We start from the raw sequence: 10,251 nt of genomic DNA, 5'->3' as shown, positions 1-10,251 counted from the left end.
TCCACGCAGCCTTCTCTTCTCCAGGCTGAACAGCCCCAACTTCCTCAGCCTGTCTTCATACGGGAGGTGCTCCAGTCCCCTGATCATCCTCATGGCCTCCTCTGGACTTGTTCCAGCAGTTCCATGTCCTTTTTATGCTGAGGACACCAGAACTGCACACAATGCTCCAGGTGAGGTCTCACAAGAGCAGAGTAGAGGGGCAGGATCACCTCCTTCGACCTGCTGGTCACGCTCCTTTTGATGCAGCCCAGGATACGGTTGGTTTCTGGGCTGCGAGCGCACACTGCAGCCGGCTCATGTTCATTTTCTCATCGACCAGCACCCCCAAGTCCTTCTCTGCAGGGCCGCTCTGAATCTCTTCTCTGCCCAGTCTGTAGCTGTGACTGGGATTGCTTCGACCCAGGTGTAGGACCTTGCACTTGGCATGGTTGAACTTCGTAAGGTTGGCATCAGCCCACCTCACAAGCGTGTCAAGGTCCCTCTGGATGGCATCCCTTCCCTCCAGCGTATCAACCGGACCACACAGCTTGGTGTCATCGGCAAACTTGCTGAGGGCGCACTCAATCCCACTGTCCATGTCAGCGATGAAGATGTTTGACCTAGAGCAGTTGCCAGCTCATTTGTTACGGATGTACAGAATGTTGGTGGTGCTGTTTTTCATCTCCAATATTACAGGTAATTTTTCAATATTGGGTACCTTTAGCTAGCTGTTCTCTAATTGCTTTTGTAATGGGGGGGGGGGGGGGTGTAATGAAACCCCTTTGCTGTACACATCTCCTTTGCACTGACCAAGGCAGACCATGAAAGCCATGCGAGTCCCATGCACACAACACTGCCACCAAGCTTGCTCCTGTTGGTGGTGCCCCAGGCAACCTTCTGCAGACCAAGTCTGTCCTGAGCTACATGGGCAAAAGCTGCCTTTAACCTTTTCTTCTTTTTCCTCCTTTGGCAGGCAGAGAACATCAGGTCTTCCCTCTGTGCTTCAATTCTCCTCTTTCTGCACACAATGAAAATGGTGTGGTTACTCTGAATAGATGCACATTCAGCTAAAATAATCTTTTTCTTGGAGCCTGAGACTCCCTGAATGCATGGAAATGCAGGAGTGTGTCCCTTATTGAGCAGCACATTTACACTGACAGCTGGTTAGCGATGTGATGAGTGGTGGTTGCATGGTGGCAAAAAACACTGGAGCATGTGAGTTCCAGGAGCACTGCATTGGCTTTGGAAGCGGGTGGGACAAGAACTGGATGCAGGATGAACTGGGAAGGCTGTGAGTGACCAGCGATGGGAAGGATGACTTTAGGGAGGGATGGGTTAGATAATAATTGATGAAGCTGCCAGTAGCAAAAGCAAAAAGGATCTCTGGATGAAAAGGTAATTATTTGATCAAGGGGGAAGGGGAATAAATACCAGAGGGAATGACAGAATGGAGCTCTGGAGTTGCCTCATTCTGCCTGGTGGAACCATGTCCACCTGCCCTACCTGTCAACTGCAGTCTTATACCAACTGCTCTGCTGGCCCCACTGCCTGATTGCTCCTGCCTTTATTTCACCCAGCAGTTTCTTGTCTTTTGATTGACTGGTTGCTTGTTCACTCTTCAGCTCAACTTCTCCATCAGTTCTCACCCACCAACCTTCATGTTGGCACATTTGTTATTTGCAGTCCCCACTACATCCCCCCCTGTTCTGTTTCACTGGCCATGGGTTAGCCCTGAATTGCCAAATCCTGACTCTGCTCTCACCAGACAACCACATTTAATGTCTTTACTAATTAACTATGCCCCATCCTTACATGCTTTATGGTTGAGGATAGGTGGGAAGGCACTAAGGGCCACCCTGGGTCCCTACAGCACAGGGAGGCTGGCTCGGCCAGGGGCAGGGACATGCTGGTTTGTTTTCACCACATGTGCATGTACAGGTAAGACCCATCTCAACTGCTCATCCTGTGTCTTCATTTTGACTCTGATACAACTACAAGGAGAAACCAGTATGTCTTAACCTCTGCCACTTGGGATGCAAGCTATTGGTCTTTCTCCTCTGAGACTCCTAAGGACCAGTTTCTGCACCCGAAAGCTAATTGAATATAAAAGCCTTAAACATCTGAAACCATAACTAGTCTTTTACTAAAGACCCCTCTCCCCTCCCCTCCCAGTCTCACTGACTGTGGGCCCAGGACAGAGTACATGGGCACCTTCGTAACAGCGGGAAGTCTACAAATCACGGCAAACCTCTTTTTTAACAGTCAGTTGTGATTGTGATAGACGTGAACTCCCCGTCATGGGCTTTCAGGGAGCAAGAAGGGAAGTCTTACCGTGGATGTTGCACCACCATAGGGCTGTTTCCCATGCCAGGCTGGTGCCCCAGCATGGCTGCACACCCTCTTGGGCTCAGCTGAAGAGGGAGACAGGAATGTTATTTTTGCCTCGTGTTGAGGAGTCTCTTTAGTGTCTATCTAGTTCCCTTTTGCAGGAGATTTTGTACACGAGGCTTCTTCAGAGGATAAAAATCAATGCCTGCTAGCGTGTCTCCCACACATGCACTCGACAGCTGACAGCTTCATCTCTGGTTGATGTGGCAGAGAGCTGGATGGTGCAGAGGAGCCCTCCCCAGGGACAGGGGCCACCCTGGGTGCCCAGCACCCTGCAGCTCAGGGTTTTGTGTGCACAAAGGAGGATGTGTCCTGGCAAACAGCCGTTGCTTGTTGGTAGTGCAGAGCATGTAGTTTTTGCACATCTAATTAACAACTAAAGGCACGGTGGGAGATGATGCTTTTAACACTTGAGAGGGATGTGCTGTTTCTCCAGAGGGCTCCCAGTGCAACACACAGAGGCTCAGGGCTGGTGAGCAGGTACATGTTGCTTCCTCATGGTGCCAGAGTTGGATGTTCAATGGTCCTAGAAATCCTGGCCTAAGTGCTCAAGCTGTGATGTTCGGTTACGTTAAGAGGGATCTTAGCATATGTAAACCCGATCCTGCCGTGCGCGCTTTTCACAGATAAGAGGTCTTTTCCCTGGGAATGAGTCTTCGGGATGGCTGGATGTTACCTGGGTCGCTAAAGTGTTTTTGCACAACTGTTTTCAGACAGCATGAGCTCTGCCATGCTGGCTGAAAGCTGCCTAGCAAAGAGTGTCTTTAATCTGTGCCACATTAACCATGGCCATGGGGCTTTGTATTTTCAGGGCATGAGCAGCACGATATCAGGGCAGCCCACAGAGCTGTGTGCTCGGTGGAGCTGGCTGTATCCGTGAGGCTGAGGGAGAAACAAGTCCTCTGGCTCCAGGATTTGCATAATGGCTTCTGTGTCTTCAAAGAAAACAAGTTGTATTTGCCAAAAAACTCACCTGAGCTAACTTTTGGGTGAGGTAGTGAATGCCAAACACATTAAATACGAATAATTTGCTCATTTACTTTCATTCTAAGCCTGAATCAATTATAATCATTCTTTTTTAAGAATGAAACATCAGAAATTAAAGTTCATGTCTTGCTATGCAAGGTAGTGCAGCTCAACCTGCAGAGGGTCCTTCACAACTGAGAGCATGGAGATACCATCAGAAGGTGTGATTCAATAAAACAGACTGGGATTTGGGAGGCCTGGGTTAGCTGTTGGCCTTTGCCATCTCTTTCCACTCTCTGCTTGTCTTTTTGGACTCTAGGTTCTTTAGGACATGGGATATCTTTTCCCATTCATCTGCAGAGTGTCTTGGGGTTCATCTCTGTGTTGTTATAAGCAGCGTTTCCACAGCACTGAAAACACTACAAAAGTGTTTTCTGAAATGGATCAAATCTCAAAACAAGTGATGACATTTCCCAATAAAATAACCTCCTTAAATATTTCTTTTAGCTTGGTGAAAACATATTGCTTTGAACCATTCCTAATTGTGAGACTCCAGTCCTTTTAAAACTTCTTTTTCTATACACATATGTTTAATTTAGATTGGATATAAGGAGGAAATTCTTTCCTGTTAGGGTGGTGAGGCACTGGAATGGGTTGCCCAGGGAGGTTGTGAGTGCTCCATCCCTGGCAGTGTTCAAGGCCAGGTTGGATGAAGCCTTGGGTGGGATGGTTTAGTGTGAGGTGTCCCTGCCCATGGCAGGGGGGTTGGAACTGGATGATCTTGAGGTCCTTTCCAACCCTAACTATTCTATGATTCTAATTTCACAGAATAGCCTTCAGGTTAGGGAAATGGCTTTTGTTGAATGCCAACATTTTGCTACTATTTCTATAGCATCGCGACCCTGAAACGGACGCCTCTGAACTGCTTTTCACCATGGTCGCAGATGCCTGGGTGGCAGTTACATTCTCATCCTACAAGCAGCTGAATATTAGCAGTGGAGTGACAGATCCCCAGTAGCCATTAAAGTCAACGTTCATCATCAGTTACTTTATTCTAGTGGCTTAGAGAGTACAATTTTCATTTCTTGAAGAAACTGCTATAATCCTGTCTCTCCTCCATTATACGGGAGTATACTGGAACTTCCATTAATCGCTGTAATATCATGGGCAGAAAAGCACTTGAAAGAGCAAAATGCTCTAAACATTACAAACTTATACAAGAAAAACTTAAAATCGCTGTGAAAATCAACTTCAGGATTGCCAAGTTATAATTATTTTATGCTGCTTGTGACTGGGATCTCATGGATGAAGAAGAAGAGACTCAGGCTCTATTGACTCACCGTATTTGCTTGATTGCTCTTTCTTAGCTCAAGTCCCTGTCATCCAAGATGTTATCAAGAAGACCTAAACTGTTGTATTCTGGTGAAAAGTGACCAAATTTAAATCCAAAATCACATCTGAATTCACATTTTCAGCTCTGGGCAGCAGTACTGTGAAACACATGGGGAGAGGAGTTTGGAAATCCCTGCTGACACTGTTTTCTGGCTGGAAAAGGCTTTTGAGAAGTTTCACTTCCATACTGAAAAGAAGGGAAGGGAGGAGTTTGCCTGAATTGCCTAAGAATCCTTACTTGGGATTATTTCTCCTTCAGGATGTGCTTTCTAGTTCCAGAACAGAAACAACTGCTAGGGTAAAAAAATCAGCAATAGGATAATGGGAAACAGCATTACACAGATTATACTCTTTATAACTCACATGAAGAGATCCTTTGTGCTGCAGTCCCTGGGAGGGAGACATATCGCGCCTGTTATTTATCTGCTTGACCAGGACATTGATCTTTATATTACAGATTGTCCCAAAGAAGACGGGAGGCTGTAGACGCAGCACAGGAATTCCTGAGATGAGTGATCTTATTCCTAGAAGAAGACTGAGGATAGCATCTGAAGGGTCAATGCTTCCTTCCAAGACCATGTGGCCAAATTCATGACTCTGGAAAATCCCAGTGTGAGCAGGTGGGTGATGTTTTTAGGCTGTATTTTAATTGTTTATGGGCTGGTCATTGCTCTAATGTATTTGTTATTCTGAAGAATCCGCTAAACTGGCTTGTGAAAAAAGGCCACTTTGGATTCAGCTCCTGTGGTGTTGCTGGGTGCCAGGCTCCAAGTGCAAAGTACAACATATATGCTGTGTCATCAGCTTCCACTGCTACAGGGTATTATTGCTTCTCCATGGCTGGATGCTTCTATCTTTTAAAGCAGAATCATCAGGAATAAAGAATGTCAAATGAGAAATGAACTATGAAGGACAAATATTTCAATTTCTGCACAAATAACCTGTTCTTGTTTAGCCTTGGATGATGGTCTGTATGCAAAAAAGAAAAAGCCATTATCCAAGTACCTGTATGTGCAAAGCACCGATTGCATGTTTATTTATGAAAAATCAAGGCAATTCCTGGCCTGCAATCCCAGGAAGGATCATTGTCTTATCTAATTTGGTATCCTCTATCTGAAGCCTATTGTTTCCACCCTGTTTCCTGTTTGAGGTTTTGTCAGGTTTCAACTTCCCATCATGGCTGGTTCAGCCATGCAAACAAATTCCTACAACTCTGCATGACATTTTAGGTGACAAAGATTACACTTGAAGATCAGAAGAGCTTCAAAGTTGGTGTTTGTGCCAGAGTGTAAGCCTGAGTACAGGTTTTGCGTGGTCAGCTTGGTGGATGTGGCCTGTCCAGTAAAGATTGATGCCTTTTCAAGGCTTTGCATCACCAAGAACATTAAAAGTCCTTGCCTCCATGCTTTGGAGTGACCGATGCAGTTCACTACAGGAGATAATAAGATCTGTCTGTAGCTCTGGCTAATTAAGAATTTACTGCTGTATCTTATGCACCAAGTGCCAATGATGGTGAACATAGTATGTGGTTAGTTTGTAACATTGGTTTTCCTTGTCATCTATGAATAGCCATAAATAAGCTTAAAAAAATATGAAGCGATGATTCTGACAGTAATTAAATAACACTGAACTAGAAGCTGGTAGCTACATGGCACTGTTTCTGCTGAACTGCTCATTCATTTATCTTAGAATCAGATCACAGAGTGGTTTGGGTGGAAGAGACCTTAAAGCTTGTCCAGTTCCAACCCTCTGCCACAAGCAGGGACACCTTCCACTAGAGCAGCTTGCTCCAAGCCCTGTCTAACCTGGCCTTGAGCACTGCCAGGGATGGCACAGAACACTGCCAGAGGATTACATCAGCCTCCCTGGGCAGTCTGTGCCAGTACTTCATCACCCTCACAGTAAATAACTAACTTCTTCCAAAGAATTTCTTTCTTCTAATCTAAATCTCCCCTGTTTCACTTTAAATCCATTCACCCTTGTCCTATCTCCACATGCCCTTGCAGAAAGCCCCTCTCCAGCTTTCTTGCGGGCCCTTTTAGGTACTTTTTTCTTCTAATGATTTGTAGATGCAAGTACTGCTGGGTCTGTTAATCCTTTATAAAGAGACCCGCTGCTTTTATTTTTGTCACTGAAAGAGAAATGCACCTATATTTAGAACAACTGCTAGGTGCCTGTAAAACACGGTTTTACCTGGCTCCCAGGCACAGGATGATGCTTCCAAATGCACGTTTGAATGAGGCTATTGTCTGGAAAAAGAACAAACTGATTTCTCATTTCTACCTTTATTAGCCAATTGTATGAACTCATCAAGTTTTAATTTACTCTGCATTAATAGGGCATTCATATTTCTGACCCTCAGGGCACATCCTGCTTTACTGCTTTCACCTCTTCAAAGAAAGAAGTATGGGTGAACCCTACTTCTGCTTGGACACAGAAAAGGCATGTTCTCAGATGTGGTTTTGGTTTTGATGCTTTTTGTCTGTTGAGAGTTATGTTTCCTGGCTGGGGAAGAGCATGCAGTTTTTACTGCCATTGGGTGTACTGGCAGAACTCAGGAACTGGAGCCTTTTATACCTTCTGCATCATGTGAAGGAATTGATCATTAATTCCTAATTGTAGGACGCACAGTGTAATCCCACCGCCATCAAACTGTGCTCTTGCTTACCCATGTGTAACCTCCAGGAGACACTTTATTACTCTTGATGGATGAGCCTGGAAGAGCTCATCTTGACTTTGAGATCCTAAGCTGCATTTACAGCCCTGGAAGATGAGAATCTGGAGGAGAAACATTTTGCTAGTAAACAGAGCAAATGAACATACAATAAACCTCTGAGACACAGTAATCCCAGAAACCCATGGCACTATCAATAATGGGCCCTTTTCACATTGAAACCACACTTCATGCCCCAAAGCCTCCAGAATGATGTTTGGGCAGGCTGCAGACATCACATTCCTTGGAGGGCAATAGCTTGTATCTTCCATTTCTGTGATGCTGCTTATCTTCCTCCCTTTATTGGAGATGGATACGATTCCCTTAAGAATCCTCACTTAAGTAGCTTCAATCTTTTTCCACTTTATACTTATTGAACTTCTGGGCAGAATGGGGATTCTGGTTAGTGGAAAATTTTGGGGGTTTGCAGCTAGTTTTTATTCTCAGGAAGAATGAAAGGAGAAATTTTGACCTGTTGATAGAAGGTGTAAGTGCATGTAAATGTACATGGTCCACTTTCTACCTATGCCAGCTTTATATATGGTGGGTAACAGAGGGACTTATCAATGGAACAAAACCCCAACAACCATGGTGGTTACACATTTCAGCCTCAGTGAAGATCTGAGCCACCAGCATATCACTTGTCTGAGCTTATTGTCTCTGCTATTGCTCCCTCCGTCCTCATCTTCCCAAATTAAAGAGTATTTCCTGAAACAAATGTTCTTATCAACCATCTCTATGTGTTGTGTGTGGCTGTAGGAAATGATTCCATGCTCTTGGACAGACCATGCTCAGACAAGGCCTATGTAGTTTTCTTCCACAACGTGTTGAATCAAACCGAGATACTGCTACAGAACCTCAAGGTACTTAGATGTCCTCTGCCCTGTTATATACCTGATTTGAGTGTCAGTTAACAAAATGATCTCACAGTACTTAAATGCTCACCAGTAGCTTTTAACAAAGCACATGGTACCCAAAGCTCGTTAGGAGAAGGCTTGCATGTCCACCCTGAGAAGTTCAGCCTGTTCTTCTGACCGCCACACATCCTGAGACCTATCAGAAGCTTTGCAGCCAATGTTAAAGACTTTTCACAGATGGAGCTCCGCCCAAGTCCTTGTGGATGGCGACCCAATATAGCATATGTGTGCTCAAGGTCCTTGCTTTAATGGCCAATACAGAGTTTTGTGCTGGGTCTATGACACCCGCGGTAAATGCTCTTAAACACAGTAGGGAGCTGCCTATCTGCAATGTGTTTTCTCACACTCAGTCTCAGCTTAGGAAACAAATCCTAGCTCAACCACCGCGGCTCAGGTGCACAAAGCACAAAAGATGACTCCTTTCCATCCGGGCAGGGCTGCACCCAGGGATTGCATTGTCCTTCCTTGGGAGGAGGCACATCAACACCGAGGAATTCATAGAACCATAGAATAGTTAGGGTTACCCGGTTACTTATCCTGTAACAGGATGTATGTATCTCTTAGTTACATAACCCCCTTAAAGCATTCAAGCAGTTAAACAAAGCACCCTTTGAAAAACAAAACAGTTCCAACCAGTTCATATCGTAGAATAGAATCGTAGAATATTCAGGGTTGGAAAGGACCTCAAGATCATCCAGTTCCAACCCCCCTGCCATGGGCAGGGACATCTCACACTAAACCATGGCACCCAAGGCTCTCTCCAGCCTAGCCTTGAACACTGCCAGTGATGGAGCACTCACAACCTCCCTGGGCAACCCATTCCAGTGCCTCACCACCCTCACAGGAAAGAATTTCTTCCTTATATCCAATCTAAACTTCCCCTGTTTAAGTTTGAACCCGTTACCCCTTGTCCTGTCACTACAGTCCCTGAGGAAGAGTCCCTCCCCAGCATCCCTATAGGCCCCCTTCAGGTACTGGAAGGCTGCTATGAGGTCTCCACGCAGCCTTCTCTTCTCCAGGCTGAACAGCCCCAACTTCCTCAGCCTGTCTTCATACGGGAGGTGCTCCAGTCCCCTGATCATCCTCGTGGCCTCCTCTGGACTTGTTCCAGCAGTTCCATGTCCTTTTTATGTTGAGGACACCAGAACTGCACACAATGCTCCAGGTGAGGTCTCACAAGAGCAGAGGAGAGGGGCAGGATCACCTCCTTCGCCCTGCTGGTCACGCTCCTTTTGATGCAGCCCAGGATACGGTTGGTTTCTGGGCTGCGAGCGCACACTGCAGCCGGCTCATGTTCATTTTCTCATCGACCAGCACCCCCAAGTCCTTCTCTGCAGGGCCGCTCTGAATCTCTTCTCTGCCCAACCTGTAGCTGTGCCTGGGATTGCTCCGACCCAGGTGTAGGACCTTGCACTTGTCGTGGTTGAACTTCATGAGGTTGGCATCAGCCCACCTCACAAGCGTGTCAAGGTCCCTCTGGATGGCATCCCTTCCCTCCAGCGTATCAACCGAATATCAACAGTTAAAGCACCCTTTGAAAAACAAAACGGTTGAGTAAGAGGGATTATTCCTTTGTTTCTTCTTCTCTCTCATCATTGTATTGACAGGAACATTTATCATAATCATGATCATTCCTATACATCCCACACAAGATACAATGATCACAAGGGGTTCCAATTCCACATAAAGTGCGATGGTGACAAGAACTCCTAAGTTGCTGACAGGAATCATTCCTGTATACCCCGCACTCAAACAACGTGTGTGCGGGCAGAGCGGGAGCATGCCTCGCCGACGGCCGCTGATGCGGCCAGGACACAGGCCCCGACGTTCGGTACTACAATGCCTTCACCACATCGGAGGAAGTGGAAGGGGGTCTTTGGCTGCTGCTGAGTTGCC

Source organism: Lathamus discolor, chromosome 1, assembly GCF_037157495.1.
Source record: "Lathamus discolor isolate bLatDis1 chromosome 1, bLatDis1.hap1, whole genome shotgun sequence".
Classification (NCBI taxonomy): Eukaryota; Metazoa; Chordata; class Aves; order Psittaciformes; family Psittacidae; genus Lathamus; species Lathamus discolor.
Note: the sequence above shows the minus strand (reverse complement) of the source record.